Source organism: Camelus bactrianus, chromosome 22, assembly GCF_048773025.1.
Source record: "Camelus bactrianus isolate YW-2024 breed Bactrian camel chromosome 22, ASM4877302v1, whole genome shotgun sequence".
In the NCBI taxonomy this organism is placed as follows: Eukaryota; Metazoa; Chordata; class Mammalia; order Artiodactyla; family Camelidae; genus Camelus; species Camelus bactrianus.
The window spans coordinates 1628733-1646823 of NC_133560.1; the positions used below are offsets into that span (position 1 = coordinate 1628733).

General features: G+C 46.0%; 1 long non-coding RNA gene across 3 annotated transcripts in view; it reads left to right on the forward strand.

Moving 5' to 3' along the window:
* Positions 1-18091, forward strand: part of LOC141574623 (uncharacterized) — a 119210-nt gene that overhangs the window by 50898 nt on the left and 50221 nt on the right. For all 3 annotated transcript variants that reach the window (XR_012501509.1, XR_012501510.1, XR_012501511.1), the window contains exons 3-5: positions 24-6035; positions 6197-6344; positions 6543-6635. This is a non-coding gene — a long non-coding RNA (uncharacterized LOC141574623). The remainder of the gene's footprint in view (positions 1-23; positions 6036-6196; positions 6345-6542; positions 6636-18091) is intronic.

Consider the following 18091-nt stretch of genomic DNA (forward strand, 5'->3'; position numbering starts at 1 on the left):
TCCTTGTTATTCTCACTTTACAGATAAAGAGACTGAGAATTAGGCCTTCTCTCTTTTGGGTGGAGCTCATTATCAATGACGGGAAGTTGTAAGGAAAAAGATATTGATTCATCCTGAGAAAACATTTTTCTGAGAGACAGCATTGAAGAGGATGACCACTGAAGAAGGTGATCATTGTTCGATTGAGACGAGCCCCGGGTTGTACGGAGTCAGCATCCCTGTCCTGGACACGGTCAGTGTAGTGCTGCATCGTGGGTGAGGCGGCGTGGCCCCGCAGGGAACATGGATGCTGGGCCGTTGGGCTGTGCTCAGGCCCGGTGGGGCTTTCTCCTAAGGGCACTGGGCCGTCATTGACAGATTTTAAGTAGGGGAGTGGTGCGCTCTCGTAGATCACTTTTGTCTTGTAGAATGCTTAGAAACATTTAGAAGGCTCGGCAGAAGGTGATGTGATGAGTCAGATTAGGGTGGCTGCCAGGTGTAGGAGTGTAGAATGTTCAAGTGGTTTTCAGTCCCAGTTTTGTGGCTCAGTAGCCATGTCACTTTGGATGACACACTCAAGGAAGAGAAACAATTTATCTAATCAATTAAAGAAGTGATGTACCGACCTCCCAGGACTGCTGTGGAGATCCTGTGAGATAACATGTGCACAGTGTGCAGCGTGGTCCCCAGCACACAGTTAGTGCTGAGTGAGTGCCAGTGAGTACCTGGTAGGTCAGGTGTGGGTGTTGGGACTCGGTGATTGAGGAAATCTGGGCCCTGAAGGAGGGGTCCAGTCACATCTGTGAGTGATGGGCCTGAGCTGGGAGAGGCAGGGAGACCTTGCCCCCCGACCAGGGGCCCTGGGCAGGATGGCTATGGGAGGAGCACCGTGAAGTCAGCTCTTTGCAGGTGGAGTTTGAGTTGCCCTTGAGACATCTAAGTGCATTGTCATGAGCTCAAAGGGGAGGTCTGGGCCCGGGCTGTGAATTTTCCTATAATCTCAATCCCTGAGGACGCCAAGGTATTGATCACTGAACGTGAAGACATACTTTACAGGACAAGTGAATAGTAGTATCATCTCTGTCATCAAAGCTCACATCTCTTTATTCATCACAAGTTTGCTATTGGGTACTTACAGAGCTCACTTCACCGCCCTCCACTGGACTCAGGCTTCACAGTAAAGAGCTGGTGAGCCTCCCTCTTTTCCAGAAGAAGACACATTTAGCTGGTAGCCTTCTGTACCTCACCAGACTTAGAATTTTAGTTTGTTGTATTAATTCTATTTTCTGTTAGTCATCTCCTGACAGGAGAGACGTTTTACCTCATGGTCATATTTCAATTAGCTGTTACTGAGAATTGCTGATCTGATCCATAGTGTAAGTATTATATTAACCTTGTAGAGTATTTATCATTTTTCTGTCTTTGCCCTTTAATTTTGTATGCCCCTTCAAGTCTCTATCCTATTTGGGGCCTTATTTTTTTAAAGTAAAAAATGTCTATTTGCAGTTAAGAAAACAAAAGAAAAGAAAAATACACATGATAGCTAAACTTAGAAAATATCTAGTCTGTTTTCTGTCTCGGCAATGGAGGGTTCTAGGAACTCGTGAAAACCTTCATTACACAAGTTTCTTAAAATGCTGATTAAGAAATAAAACCTTCCTTCCTCATCTTTCAAGCTGCACAGCTAATTGTCAAGAAAGTGAGGGGAAATCCTCAGAAGCCAAGACAAACCAGAAAGAAGGGATTCTGTGAGATACACGAGCCTTAGAAACCCTGGGGTGCCTGTTGGCTCCTGTACTGAGTTTCAGTTGCCCTGACAGGAGGGCAGGAGGTGAGACCGAATCCTCTCACACTGGGAGTTGGATGACTGATCATACGTAAGGCCAAGCCCATCCCAAGAAGCATGGTTTACTAAAGGGTGAACTATGAAAAAAAATTCCTCAAGGCAAGACAGTAAGGAAAGTCAATTTTGCTGGAAGAGGGGAAAAATAACAAATCCAAAGTAAGGATATAGTTTAAAGCTTTTCTGGCATGAGAGTGACCACAAACTCCTGGCAGAGAAGCACAGCTACTCCTGGAATGAGAAGCTGTGGTTTGAATGAATCAGTGAGCAGCCATTCCAAAAAAGGCCTCCAGAGTCTTGTGGATCAAGATACTTGACTGCAAACACGTCTCTTCCAAGGTCTCATACAAATAACCAGAAAGGTTTTAAAGGAAAGAAGCCATAATCATAGTTCTATTTTTTAACATTACATTATGCTAGGAATTCAGAAGTGACTATGGAGTTGTCTCCTCTTTTATGGACCTTACTTTCTCTTTGGGGAGACCAACTGACATAGTTGGGGAGCTTGGTGGAGGGAGGTGTTAGTCTGTTGCAATTAGCCAGGAGAGGAGATTAAGAAAGCAGTGAAGGGTGGGTGAACTTTTTAGCTGAGGACATTCTTGTTCTGCTGGCCCTTAATTGCAGGCTCAATGAGCAGTCACTGGAGGGAATAGATCTTACGGAAGATGGACTTAGCTCAGGCCTCTTTAGAATGGACAAGTGAACCTGGAGAAAGACAGTCAAATCTGTGCAGATATTAAAGTTCACTTGAACGTGCTCCATCCCTGAGCCAAAGATAGGACAAATATGCAGCACTTCTTAAGGACAGAGGAGTGGTTTTTAAGGTTCTCCAAGTATGAATCCCAGGGAACCGAGATGGCCAGTTGTCAAACTGTGACTTTGCCCTTTGGACGGTGTACCCACCAAGGGTATTGGCCGTTTATAGGTTTCCATTTCTCTTTAATACATGTCAGGTGATGAGGACGTGGGCACAAGTGTTTGACACCTTGTCGAGGCGACTTTGGGTACCTGCCTAGAAGTGCGGGCACAGCTGAGGATGCATCATACGTCTTGCCCCCTTCCCGTTCCCCGGCTCCATGATCACGGCAGAGTGGTCCCTTGTTGACCTGTCCATCTCCTCTGTGACATCATAACCCATGAAAAGACCGGAGCGTATTAACTTGGATTTGTTAAAGTTAAAGGAACAGGTCAAATATGGAGTCAGATTTGTTCTTTCCTATTTCAGTAGTGCCATGGAGAAGGCAGTTTGGGCAGCTTTTTATAGGGTCCTGGAGGCTTTCTCTCTCAGCCCCTGGGCGCCTCTATGGAAAACCCTTCATAGCTGTCTGGCCTGCTGGAAAACCACTCTGCCTGTTTTGCCCTGAAGATGTGTTCAGTTTATAACTCATCTCTACTCCTTGGAAAACAACTCAATAAAAACTCAGTTGGTTTTCCACCAGCCATGGGCAGGGGTGAGGGATTCCTTGTTATTATTTCATAAAATATTAATAATAATAATAATAATAATAATAATAATAATAATAATAATAATAATAATAATAATAAAAGAAGTCTTAAAACAGCACTGGGCACATAGGAGAGAGTCAATAAATGCTTCCTGGCTTAAATCAAAAGTGATGACTCAGTGATTCCATGGCTGCTGTATTTGCTGAGCTAGTTACTCCTTTGCTCCATTACACATTTTTTTTAACTGAAAGAGAAATACATGCAAATGGTTAAAAAAATTTCAAACAGAGCAAAAAAATACACAAGTGAAAGAAGTTTTCCCTCATCCTCTCTTCTTTCAGCCCTCCCTGGAGATGCCACTGTTTACTATCCTTTGGGTGCTTTTCCAGATATTTTATGCACATTCCCACCTATGTATGTAAATTCCTTTAAAGTTTTAGTTATTTTTAACTTAAAGGGATTTAAATCCTTAAGTGTCTTCTGCCTGGGTAATAGAACAGAAACAATCTGACTCCATATTAGATCTGTTCCTTTGACTTTAACCCTATGCTCTGTCTCCTAGGCTTCATCTTGCTTGTAAAACAATGTTGCTTACAGCCTGAAATATACAGGAGAACCTATTCTGAAGGCTCTGACCTTTAAGGATATTTAACACTTTTTCATTCATAAAAATATAAAAAATTGCAGAATAGAAAATAACGTTTGTTTTGTTAGAGGTTTACAGATGTTTGACCCAGGCAGATAGCTGCAAGAACAAAGGATTCTAACAAGAAGGAATTCCTACACCAAGAAAATTGCAACAACCAAGCACGTAGGAAAAGAGCCTGAATTCTAACTTGGGGAGATGGTTTTCCAGGACATAAGTTTGCCATCTAGGTCTACAGAAACTTGCTTTTCCATACCCCAACACCTGGTGTCCCAACTTATTGGCCTGTCCTGCACTGAAGAGAATGAATTTGGACTTGGTAACACTCCTATCTACCTAGCAAGCTGGGCACTGGAACTGAGTGTTATGGAAACAACAGGCCAGCCAAGGAACAATCACCACTCGAAGTGTTGGAGTACTCAGATTTATTATGCCGGTGGGCTCAGAGGGGCTTCTGCTCCAAAGTTCTGAGCACCTCCAAGATGTGAACATGAGGTTTTAAAGGGTTAATTACAAGTAATTGTGTATTAGCCAATAAGGCTCAAACAACAAAAAGCAAGGAATCAGCACACTGGAGCTTATCAACTTATAATAGACAATTGTTGAGCTTGGATTTACGAGTTAGCTTGTTAGCCCAGTAAACTGACACTAAACTTCAGATTTAAGAGTTAGTCCAGCAGAATTTAGATCAGTAAACCGACACTTATCACACTTAGATTTGTGACTTAGCTTGTTAGCCCAGCTGGGCTTTTCCTTCACGTGAGGACAGCTCTCCCACACCCAGGGAGCTACTGTAAGCCCTTGATGGTTCCACTAGGGTGGGGTGTGGTTTACCCAGGAGGGATGGGGACTATGCACCAACACTCAGGCAGTCTGCTCTGTCTGGGGCTCTGATCTTGTACCACCCCGCTCCCTGCCAGCCCAACACCTGGGACAGTGGGGCTAAGGCAGAGATCGTGCCTGCTTGTTTCCCAGCATGTAAAAGGGGAATATGTACTCTTCCCAAGGTAGTTCTGAGCGACAACACCTGCGGGTGCTTGGTTCCCAGAGCAACAGAAAACCCAGCTCCACGTGGGGGCAATGGGTGTGATACCAGTAGTGTTTCTTCAGAAGCATCAGATGGAGGGCTGGATCAGGGAGGTAAAACTTGAGCTGCGGGCCTTGAAGGGTTACAGAAGGGTACAGAGGCAGGACTGCTGCCTCCTTCAAGGTGCCCCCAGATGTAAAGCTTTTTCTCTCCATCCCCGCTAGGACCTTCTCATTTCCAGATCCCTCCCTTCTCTCTGCTCTTCCTGTCCATCTGTCTCCCTCCACATTTTCCCTCCTCTCCTCCCCCTCCCATCTTTTCCCTCCCTCACTGCCCCACCTTCTCTCGCAGAACCCAGAGCGGATTGCTGGCCCTCCTGCGCATGGGCAGTCAGTGTCAGCTGGACCGAGGGTTGGAATCTCCAGCTCCGAGCAGGGGATTAGCCCCAAAGGCTTCTCAGCTCTGTCGCCAGCCAGGCCTTTAGCTCCTGCCCGGGGCCGGTGCCTCTGGCTGTGGATGTGCAGTGTGGGGTCTCCCGGGAAATGGATCAGGTGGCTGCGGGAGGGCGGTTCACGTGTCACAGACCACGAAGGCGCGAGTCAGCCTGTGTTCAGCTGAATTCCTTTGACCAGGCCTCTCTGACCATGCCACCTGCCCCGGAGCCCCGGCCACAGCTGCCCAGGGCCAGGTGTGCACCTGCCGCCTCTCTCCCCAGCTGGGCTCCCCTCAGTCTGCGGCTGGCGTCCCCTTCCCCTCTCCCGCCCGTGAGTCCTCTCCTCCCGGGCTTCCTCTCCTCGGCTGCCGGCCCGTCCCCACAACTGGGCGGGATGCATCCCTGGCGGGCGGGGTCTGCGGACCCGTACAGGGCAGCTGGGGCTGGGGCTGGGGATGGCCTCTGAGCGGGGCTGCAGCCCGAGACTCCGGGTCTGCCCTGGTCTTCCTTTCCCGCTCCCTGAGGAACATCTCAGTGGCGTCTGCGCTGCTCCCTGGGCTGAGAGTCTCCGGCTGTAAAGCCCAGCTTCTGGTGGAGTCGGGAAAAGGGATCCTCAGTGCCAAGCGAGCTTCTGTCTCCTCCCTCAGTGTTTCTGCCTCAGGTAAGTACCTTGAACACTTTCAGGTGTTATGATGGCGGTGCTTGTTGATGTCATGTGTTTTTATAGTGTGAGGGATTACAGTGTTGAAAGCAGGGCTTGGTTCAGTTAAAAATGAGCTGAAGGCATAAGGCTGTGACATCTTCTTTCCTTCCCTCTCCCAGGGTGAAATGTATGACCATCGATTTTAAAAAGACAGTTACATTCCCTAACTAGCCCAGCCCAGCTTGGGTGTGTTAACAGGAACAGCACCACCAGAGGCGTTGGAGACCCAGGGACATTCCAGTCCTAAAGAGCTCCTGGCACAGTTTGGTTTGTTTTGGTTTTTTCTTTTTCTTAAATTGTGGGGCAGACTAAGTAGTATAGAGGGAAAAATAATTGTCAAGAAATATTTTTTCATATAACAGCTTTATTTTGACATTGTTCACACACCATGAAGTCCATCCATTTAAATGGTACAATTCAGCAGCTTTTAGCATATTCACAGTTGTGCAACAATTATTATTCCAGAACGTTTTCATCACATCAGAAAGACCAGTGGAAATGAATGACCTATCCACCCCTCCCCAGTGGTGGTTCTAAAGAAGTTTCTTGGGTCATATGGTAAGTCTATTCCTAGTTTTTGGGGAATCTCCACACTGTTTTCCATAGTGGCTGCACCAAACTGCATTCTCACCAGCAGTGTAGGAGTGTTCCCCTTTCTCCACAGCCTCTCCAGCATTTGTCATTTGTGGATTTTTGAATGACGGCCATTCTGACTGGTGTGAGGTGATACCTCATTGTAGTTTTGATTTGCATTTCTCTGATAACTAGTGATATTGAGCATTTTTTCATGTGCTTTTTGATCATTTGTATGTCTTCCTTGGAGAATTGCTTGTTTAGGTCTTCTGCCCATTTTTGGATTGGATTGTTTATTTTTTTCTTATTGAGTCGTATGAGCTGCTTATATATTCTGGACCCAGGAATCCCACTCCTGGGCTTGTATCCAGAAGGAAATCTACTTCAGGATGACACCTGCACCCCAGTGTTCATAGTAGCATTATTTACAATAGCCAAAACATGGAAACAGCCTAAATGTCCATGAACAGGTAACTGGATAAAGAAGATGTGGTATATTTATACAATGGAATACTACTCAGCCATAAAAACCGACAACATAATGCCATTTGCAGCAACATGGATGCTCCTGGAGAATGTCATTCTAAGTGAAGTAAGCCAGAAAGAGAAAGAAAAATACCATATGAGATCGCTCATATATGGAATCTAAAAAACAAAAACAAAAACAAACAAACAAAAACAAAGCATAAATAAAGGACAGAAATAGACTCACAGAAAGAGAATACAGACTTGTGGTTATCAGGGGGGTGGAGGGTGGGAAGGGATAGACTGGGATTTCAAAATTGTAGAATAGACTACACTGTATAGCACAGGGAAATATACACAAAATGTTATGATAACTCACAGAGAAAAAAATGTGACAATGAGTGTGTATATGTCCATGAATAACTGAAAACTTGTGCTGAACACTGGAATTTGACACAACATTGTAAAATGATTATAAATCAATAAAAAATGTTTAAAAAAAAAGAAGTTTCTTGGCTATTCTTGACCATAAATTAACTTGTTACATTCCATGAAAAATCTGGTAGGAATTCTAATCAGAATTGCAATGAATTTGTCTATCAAAGTAGGAAGAATTAATGTCTTTATGGCATAAACTTCTTCCACCCATGAATATATCTGGGACCCTATATTTTCATCTCTCCAGAGCCTGGCCCATGGGAAGTCCTCACTAATTGTTGGGCTTGTGAATGTTGAGATTCTATACATCATTAGTTGCAACTGTAGCCTTTCACAGAAGAGAAAAGTAACCTCAGTGAAGCCAAGTGACTCTCTGATGGTCAGAAAGAGTGACAGCCAGTGCTGGATTGATCCAGTGGACTTGGTGCTTGCAACCAAAATTCTTCAGCAGCTACAGCTAAGGGGATTAGAGTGTTCTTTTATTTTATCTTAATGGCATTGCTTTTATTTTTACTTATTTTTTAAAATTATTTTTTATTGAAGTGTAGTCAATTTACAATGTTAGTTTCAGGTGTACAGCAGAGATTCAGTTATAAACATATGCACATGTATATACATATGTTTTAGATTGTTTTTACTACAACTCATTACAAGAAATTGAATATAGTTCCCTGTGCTATATAGTAGGTCCTTGTCATTTATTTTATATTTATTAACGTGTATCTGTTAATTCCCCCTTTTCTGCCTGCTAACCACAGTTGGCTTTCTATGTCCATGAGTCCATTTCTAGCAGCACCGTTTTTCTTAGTAATATATGCTCTTTGGCTGCTTTCAGTTTCAGTAATTCCATCTGTGGTTTCTTTTCTTCTGGTGGTCTTTATGTGGTTTGTACACGTGGTAATAGAGATCTGTATTTGGGAGAACTCCAGGCCTCGTGTAGTCCCTGGTACAGAGTTCCCACTGAGTTGATGCTTGAACTGGGAAAAAAACATAGTAAATGTTGGAATTTCCACTATGGTTGAGACTTCCAGGTTTCTATAACCTGTTTAGCCCACCTTAATATTGGCTGCACCCATACTTGGTAATTTGGTGGAATTTCATGTTATGGTGGTGTAGAGACAGGGCCTTTTATGATTATTCTCTTTCCTTTTTCTAACACTCATTCTCCTGGGCCTCCCAGATCCTCCCCCAGCAGTGCCCAGGGCTGGCTTGGTGCTGCACTGAAGCAATATTTATTAATAAGGCCCTTTCCTCATCTCTTCTGAGCCTCCGTTTTTTTCTCTGCACAATGAGGGCTTAGACTAGATAAGTCCTTTTCAGTTTCTTTAAAGCCATGTTTCCTTTGAGAAACAGAAAATGCAAATCACTCCTCCCATCCCAACACTTTAGATTTTGATACGGCCTCCAAGGAGTGACATAGCTCTTTGTGGAAAATTGATGTGATTGTGATTCCAGGTGGCACAGAAAGGACTCTTCAGAGATTTATTGCAGGGAGAGGGCAGGAAAAGTGCAGTATGTCACACTTTCTGATGTGAGAACTGGAGCAGTGGCTTGGATTTAAATACGGTGTCTGACGTGTCCTCTCTCTAATCTTGCACAATGTGATAAACTTCTCTACCTCAGTTTTCCTTGATGTGTCAAGTTGGCGTGATGATATTTTAGGGCTTTTGTGAAACATTATGCACATAATCCATTTGTGTTTCGGTAGAAATAAGACCTGCTAGGGATTCAGGGATTTGTTTAAAAAAAAAAAAAATCTTGTCCATAGCACTCTGTCGGTGTGTATTTTGAATTTCCTGGAGGGTGAGGGTTGAGTCTAAAGTCCATCGTGGGACAGGTGGCCCATGGGTCTGTGTGACCCAGATTGCCCCCTCCTCCCCAGTCCTCTTCCTCAGTCCAGGATTAAGTTCCCTAGTAGATTTACACAGAGGTCTTGTGGAAATGGCTTTTCATTTTATTGTTTCACCAAGAAAGGCTGCCATCATGATCTCTGTGGTCAGGTTTTGAAGGGCTGCAATCATGATGTCTGGTCAGGTGAAGGCTATGCAATTTGGAGTTTCTATTTAATAAAAAGAAAAATATTACAAATAGAAAATTAGAATAAGGATGATGACAGGGGCTCTTGGAAGTGGGCACCATTAGCTTTGTTAGCTTCAGGTGCAGTGGCCTCTTGCCATGAGGACCCAGACTCTTGCTCTGAAGTTGGAGGGACCAGTGGGTTCAGTGGGAATGTTAACTGAGTGTATCTCATATGCTGGGCTTTGTCCTATTTTTACTGTGTGTTCCTTATTTGAGAGTGTGCTCATTTAACCTCAATAACCTCTTTAAAAAATTAGACTTTTTATTTTGAGATATAATGTAGATTCCCACGTAGTTGTAAGAGATAATATGGAGAGGGCCTATGGACCCTTTGCCCAGTTTTCCTTAATTGTTCCATCTTGCAAGGTTGGGGTACAATTCATTATTGACTCACTAACAATTTGAGGTTTGTGTTATTGCCCTAATTTTATTCATGATTAAACTGGGGCTTAGAGAATCACACAGGCCTGACCAGGTCACCCACATGGTTAGTGTAGAGATGGGTGGAACGTGGGCTTGGGATTTCCAGGCAGTACCATTGTGATGGTCTGTGGCAGGGAGCAGCATTTACTTTGCTTGTTTATTCATTCATTCAACAAACATTATTGAGTAACCTCTGTGGGTCAGATGCTTTCATAGGGTTATCTGATTCTTCAGCAGTCCTGAGAATCAGGTAATGTTTATTTTTTTAATCTGAGAAAATTAGCTCTGAGAGGTTATAACCCCCCCAAAGGAAATATAGCTCATAAAGGAGCAATAGTAAATTTGTACAGTCACCCCTTTTTATGCAGGTGGTACCCTAGGCATTTTAAATTTGCGAACTTCGGTAATCAAGATATATTCTTGTAAGGGAAGGATTTTTTTTTTTAATTGAAGTATAGTCTAGTTTACAATGTTGTGTCAATTGCAAGGTGTCTTTTGAATTTTGAATTGAAAAATATTTTTTGAGGAGGGAAATTAGGTTTATTTATTTGTTTCATTTTTTAAAATGAGGTACTGGGTTTGAACCCAGGACCTCGTACATGCTAAGCACGTGCTCTACCACTGAACTGTACCCTCCTCCCCAAGGCAAGTTTTCTTATCCATTATTCTGAAGCTTAGGAGTTCAAATAAATTGGATAGAAATCCAGATCTTTTGATCCTACTGTAGTTCTTTTCTTTATATTCTGCTGAAGGAGGTTGGGGAAAGCAGTTCCTTTGTTCATTTCTTTATTCAGCATTTTTGAGCAGTGACTTTGCATCAGGGCCTTGGTAGGTGCTTGGAAACAGAAAACAAGAAATGACCCTTCTCTGCAGGGGCAGGAAGCCTAGACCAAAAGCTGGGTAATGTGATCCGAGCTACGGTAGCCATGTGCAGACTCTGAGGACAAACTGTACTCCCGTATTTGCTTGGGCTTCCCTTGCCTTCTGGCTGGTACACACCAGGTCACCGCAACCCAGATGGGCCCTCAGCCCACAGCACAGTATGTACCTCAATCTCCTCTCCCCTCTCATCACGGCCTGCAACATGAGCATCCCTGACTACGTGCAGTGTGCTGAGGACTATGAGACCCTTCCCGTTGTTGTCCAACCCGTGGGGATCATCTCAGATGAGAATTTCTTTTGCATCTATAAGCGAATCTCCTTGGTGAGCCAGATCAGCCCTTGCGGCTCCCAGTGGGCACTCTGTATCCACTACAGGCACCACTATGTGCCCGAGAATGGGTGGAGCGAATTCCAGACCCACTGCAAGGTCGTGGGCCTTGTCACCATTACCGACTGCCTCTTGGCCAAGGCCTTCGAGAAGCTCCACGTGCAAAGGAGCTGTATGGCACCATGTTCTATGACTCTCAGCTCTTTCTCTTTGTGCTGCATGGGGAGGTGGCCGAGCAGCCGCGCACCGACGTGGCCTTCAATTTACGAGGACTGCAGGGTGGTGGAGAAGAGGATCGAGGACTTCACTGAGTCACTCTTCATCTTGCCCAAGTCCAAGTGGCTGGATGGTGCATCCGACAAGTCTGGGGACAAGATCCTCCTTCTCTGCATCCCATTTGAGAAGGAGGACATCATGGGACTGGACACAGAGAGCAGGAAAGTCTACCTGGATGCCCGGCCACCCTGGCTGTGTGCCGGGTTCCTTCCCTACATCCAGAAAGGGATCAGCAAGGAAGAGGACTCTTTTGTAGCCAAGGGTGGAGGGAGGTGCAGCCCGCCGGTTTACAGACATTTAAAAGTGAATCCGCCTTCGTTTCAGAGAGATCCTTTTAGGGTTAGTGTGGACACTTACTCCCGTTTTCAGCCAGGACCTTGGTGTGACCCCTGGAGTTGCTGTCCAATAAAGTAGCCACAGCCACTGATGCTAGGAGAGCTGGGGAGGAGGCTGCTCTGAGCTGAGATGTGCTGTAGATCAAATGCACATCAGATGCTGAGACTTGTCTAGTAAAAAGAATATAAACTATCTTGTCATTTCCTGTATTGATTACATGTCAAAATCATAGCATTTTACATACAGTATATTAAGTAAGATCTGTTCTTAAAATCAGTTTCTAGTATTTGTTTTTTGTTTGTTGGTTTGTTTCTTTGTTTACAGTTTTAAATGTGGCAACTGGCTAACTTTCTTTACATGGCTCTCATTTCATTTATGTTGGGCAGCCTGTCTTGAGACAGTCTCATCCCTTTGCTTGTAGATGAGATTCTGAATCCCAAGTGGCAGAACGAGGTGCTGGTTGAGCTGGGGCTGGAGCCGGTGTCTCCTGCCTCCCAGGCCCAGCACCTGTTAGGCTCAGGCCCTGTCTTCCTGCCCGACAGCCACCATGCCATGTTAGGACATCAGAATCACCGCCAGGGACCTCCGAATGAACTCCTTATGCAGGGAAAGGCATATCAAGGAGTATGGGACAGAGCAGGGAAATGTTCATTTTCATTTTGTCCCTGTGATTAAGTCAACGGCCCCACTTTGTCTCGGAAGTACAGACGAGCTCTTCTGGGCTGCCTACCCCCCCACCTTCTGCTCTGTTTCCCCGTGTATCTATCGTGCTGTCCTTCGTGCAGAAGAGGGTGAGATGCCTTTGCCGAGAGGTGGTCCCCCTTTGCTGGGGAGAGTGAGGGAAGCTGTGTGCCCCTGGCCTACAGCCTCGGGACTTGAGTCTGGAGAGCACTCATGGCGGTCCCACAGGTGACGGTCGGAGGACCTGGCATGGCTGCTGGGCCCACTGTGGAGGCGGTGCTCTGTGATTCTTGAACTTAACTAAGATCAGATTCTACTTTCTGGTTGTTGGTAAGTTGGAGGAGAAGATGCCAGAGAATTGATAAAAAGAAAGTCCAGACCAGCCCTGTGAGTGATAGGCACAGGGGACCCGAGTCCCACGTGTGTGAGGTGCCTAGCGGGCTCTGGATGAATTTTCTGTTCCTCCCGGACATACCTCTATGGCTTAAGGAAGTGGCAAGGCATGTCGTGGCCTGTACTTTTCCTCACAGGGCCCTGTGATCTTCATGCCCGCACTCCCCTTCTGCTACTTGGAGATGAGGTGTCAGGTTTAGGAGCCTGGGCACTGCTGAGGGCATAGCTGCCAGCACTGTGCTACACCGAGGCTGGCTCCATTCACCTCACATGTCACCTCCTGCTGAGCCCAGAGGCGTCAGTCAAGGTAAGTGCATAGGTGCAACATACGCAGAGACCACCTTCTCCCCCTGGACAGACTGGTTGGTGAGCAATGGAAGCCTAGAGCCCTGCCCCAGCCCCCAGGCCAGTGCCTCCTCTTTTGTCATAGGAGGCACTGGTGACATTTTTGCTCAGCAACTGCTTGGCTCTGAGTCTGCAGACCCACCAGAGAATGCCAGCTTTTTTTTGCCTTTTAAAGTCTGCCCTTGGGATTTGGCGGAGTAGCTGGATGTGTGCTTAGCCCATAGTGGTTGACTCTGTCACCATTGTTTACCCAGAACCTCGTGTACCAGGCATGGTTCTCGGCATCAAAATACAGCAGCGCATTAAACCTCCCTCCTGGTGCGTCTGTCTGTTTTGGTACCATAAGGGCTCAGCCAGCATCTTAACGTCAGTGAGATAACACGGCCAGTGAGCTCGGGTCAAGCACGTCCTCCAGTCACTTTTACTCCATTTTTGCTTTTACTATTCCACAGTCATTAATTTTTTAAACAATGCTTTGGTGCAGAAACAGCCTAATTCTCTCCTGCTACTCTTGGTGGAAGTGAGTAAAACTGTCCAGCCTGAAATGCGACCAGAATTTGTAGCTCAAAAGCTACCTAGACGCATCTAGGTGAAGTTTAGGTTTGGGGCGCTGACCATGTTGGGGTCCCCCATCAGCGCCACTCCCCTCAGGCCCCTGCCTTCCCTGGAGCAGGAAGTGAGGGTGGTTCTCACCATCTCCGCATCCCTGGCCTCACACACATAAATTCTTGTACATGCTGTCAAAATCATTTTTGTTCTTGTGTGTTTCTAATTTTCTCTTGTTCCTCTTTTCCTTTTTCTTTATTCTTTTTCTCTTGTACTGCCCAGTGAGCATGTTGTTGCATCTGAAAATGTGGGCTGTGCACACCCTGCATTGGAAATAGCCAGATTGCCCTCCGTACTGTCTCCATCACTTTAAAAAGCAAAAACTTAACAGCTGCCTTGATCCATGTATTATCCTAGTCATTTTTTATTTTCTAATTTTTTAGAATATTTGCTTTGTTAGCACATCACCCACTGGTGTTTGATACCTGTTAAAATCCTTGCTTTGAGGAATCTGTTTGGTCCTCCTTATATTTGGTGACAAATGCGCCCTTATTAAGTTTGTTTGATTGTTTTGAAGAAGTGAGATGCGAATTCATTTAGGCGGCTGCTGAGGGATTCTTTTCATGGAGTATTTAAACTTGTAAAGTCAAATTCTGCAGCACCTTGCTCGATTCCTGCTTTTACACAAACGTGCTCTGCACGCGGTTCTGGCTGCCACTGTGTGACGTGCGTGATGGCACTTCTTGGCCAGTGGTCACTGGTGAGAAAGTGGCAGGCTCGTGGGTGAGCAGCTGCAGGGGATGCTGTTGGAGGAAGCAGTCACCGTTTTCTTTATTTATTAATTTTTGCATTCAACTTCCTCGTGCCATTTACTTTACTTTCCCTTCATAAAGGCGCAGAAGCGGGTCTAAACTCCATGCCACTCTTTTGTTTCTTTTACGAGGCTGGTTTTTCTGAGTATCAGGACAACATGGCCTTCTCCTAAGTAGCTGGATCACTTGGATCTGGTGGACACAGGGATTGCTAAAGGGGACCGTAGCTTCCTCTCTGTTCCAGCCAGTGGGCATTCAGAGCCGGGTCTGTGGCTTGCCTCAGCAACCGTGCAGGCCTCCCTGCCCCAGCCTTTACTTTTAACCCATGTTGGCAGTAAATATCTGACTCCGTGTCTGTTGCAGCTGACGTCCACCACTGACGGCCTTGTCGTTAGTTTGTGGTAGTGAGTCTCCAACACCCCAGTCAACTGTGAAGGAAGATGTTTTGGCCGACCTAGGACCTTGGATTCTCACCCCCACCATGGTTCATCTCACTCGGTGGAAGGGTTTGGCCACCACCACCATGCTGAACATGAGGCCTTGTTTCTCCTTTCATGCTCTGGTCCAAATGTGGACACTTCATTTATCACTGAATTTGTCTCACTTGAGACAGGCCAGAATATCTGAATGAGTCCAACACATTCTGGGTGGGGAACAGAACAGAAGTAAATGTCACAAGTAGATGGAGTCTAGGCTGTCCGGGTTGGCAAATGCAGGCTGGGATCTGTGATGGCCGGGCTGTACCCTGGACACAGGACTTTCCCGTGGCTCCCGAGAGCCCAGGGGTTGGAGTGAGAACAGCCTTGCCTGGGTTCCTCCATCCTTTCTGGTCACTGGCGTGTGTGTCTGCTAACTAGGAACTCCCCCAGACTTCAGGCCCTTCAAAACTCAGACCATGGGAGAACCTTGAGTCCCTTCTCCTGGGCCTCCTTTGTGAGAATCCAGTGCCTTCTGAGGTGACCCGTGACAGGAGATGCCTCCCTCTCCAGGGAGCACCCTACGGAGGACTGTTAGTGTACCATGCTGTGAACTTGGGGGGTTACGGCCATGGTCCCTGTAGAACCACATTTGAGATGGGCTTAGCGATGGAAATAATAGTACTGATTCCAGGGCAGGGCTTGGGGGAGGGAACAGTGGAAATTGAATGTGACCTCAAACACATAGGTGGGTGCTGGGGCTGTTACTAAAATGGGGAGTCTGCGAGGTACCTGCCAGGAATCGAATTCCAGAGTAAATGGTGAACATGAGGCATTTTTAAGATGCCATTTGTCATCCAAGTTAGGACTTCAAAGAGGCAATCGGGTCTATGAGATTGGGGCTCAGGTGAAGGAGCCGGACTAGAGATACACATTGGGAGTCGTCATTCTTAGCTGGTGTTCACAACCTTGCATGTGAATTAGATCATCTCGAGAGCTGCAGACTGAGGCTGAGGGGGGGCAGGGCTGTGCCTGGGTTGGAGGAAAGCCCAGACCATGCAGCTTTGGTGTGTCAGTCAGCGGCATTTGCGATTTTCAGTATAATGCCATTTGTCTTTAAGGGGCCAGGGTGTGTGCAGGGCCAGCCAGGAAGAAATCTGAAGGGAGGGTCATGGCCACGTGTGTGTCTTGGGAAGATGCAGAGTCTGCAGGGTCCTGGAGGGTAGACTTCTTAGAAGCTGGAGTTGGAGTGGGGAGTGGGCAGAAGGTACTCACACTCACCTGTGAGGGAGGGGGGAGTCCTTGGGAGTCCCCACCCTACCGGACTCACTTTCCCATGAACAGAAGGCAATCAGACAGAGTATCTGAGGTGAGAAGGGATGGGTGCTGGGAGGGGAGCCAACCTGGAGAATGGTGCTTGGAAAGTTCTGGAATAGTCTCCCTGGAAAATAGAGTTAAAAATACCCAGAATCTTAAGAACATTGATAGTGACTGGGGAGGAGGCAGTTTTTCTGGCCTCTTAAGGGTAAGGCATGTATCCGGGGATACACAGAAGAATCGGGCAGTCTGTTCCATGGTCTTGATCCTTACCGGGGGAACAGTGCAAGTTTAAAGGGGGAGAAGGGCAGCGGAGGGAAACTAGCCAGGCCCCGTGTCAGGTACCAGTCGGCCGCCCTACTTGCATGTTGCATTCACATCCATGCCTCCCAGGTGGGCGGTGGCAGCCCCCTTTTGCAGATCGGGAAGCCTTCTCAGAGGGTTAAGGAATTGGTCCTTTTAGTGGCTAGTAAATGTAGCAGAATTCAAGCAAGGCCTTGTCAGACTTCAAGGGCATGTTTTCTCTACTAATTCCGGTACCTCCCTGTTGAACCTGGAATGGTGAATTGGGTCAGTTTTGGAGCCTTTCAGAATAAGTACGATTTAAGTGCCTCAGGACTGTTTCACAAAGCTCAGCGTTCTTTGATTTTTCTGAAGCACCACAGTGTTTTTCGCCCCACAGATGTTAGGTTTTACTCCTTTCTCGATGACGTGGTTGCAAATGAAGTACAGGTGCAAAACCAGACTTAGCAGCTTCTGAAGGGAAACTCTCCAGTTCTCCCTTGATTGGCTTTCTTCCATGGGATGTAACTGTGCTGCAGTGTAGGCCAGAGCTTTACTTATGGAGTGAGGGTTTAATATCCAAAGTTAGCATAAAACGGTCAGATGAAGAAAATCGACGTTGACAATTTATTTTTGGGTTTCATTAGTCAAGATATACTATCAGTTAATGACCCATATAGCAAATGAAATTGAGTACAGAACATTGCATTTCTTACTTTCTATTTAGAGTTCTCTTACAGCATAAGGCTGCCTGCTTTGGAACATCAGCTCCACCACCACGGCACCTATCACTGTGTTGTTGTGATTGCATTTACGCAGTGAATGTAATCTGGGCTTCCTCAGCCCCAAACAATCCAGTGCAGAATTACGGGCTGTAGCCATCTCTTAGTCACGCAAATACTTCTAAAATTATATGATGCCAGAAAAGAAAGAAGAGAGAGATGGCCTTTATCAAAGTTCCTTTCTATTCTAACTGCAAACTGTTGTTGAGCAGCTCTGGCTTCCTTTGGATATGAATATATACATTTCTTTGCATGTAACCTGGGTTTTGGACTAGAACACAAAGCTATTGCTGTCCACAAGCCACAAAAATAGTAGCCAAATTGCACACATGTGAAATAGTTTATACTTTTTTCTGAGAAAGAATCCTTGAATTTGGGACTTGGGCTGTGATTTTTGCTTCCCCCACCCCTCTTGTAATCTCTCACTCCTTCCCACATGGCCCCCAAGAGGTCGAGGTCTGAAAGGAGCAGGCAAACACCCAGTTGGTCTCCATGAAGTGCTGATGTAGAGGGAGCCCAGCCAAGACCTAAAGGACATTATCAGAGAGGACTTTTTGGAAGAAATGGGCTCTACTTTCAGTCGTAAGGACAGAGTAAGAGTCAGCCAGCAGAAGGAGTCAGGAGTCTGGCTCAGGTGTCA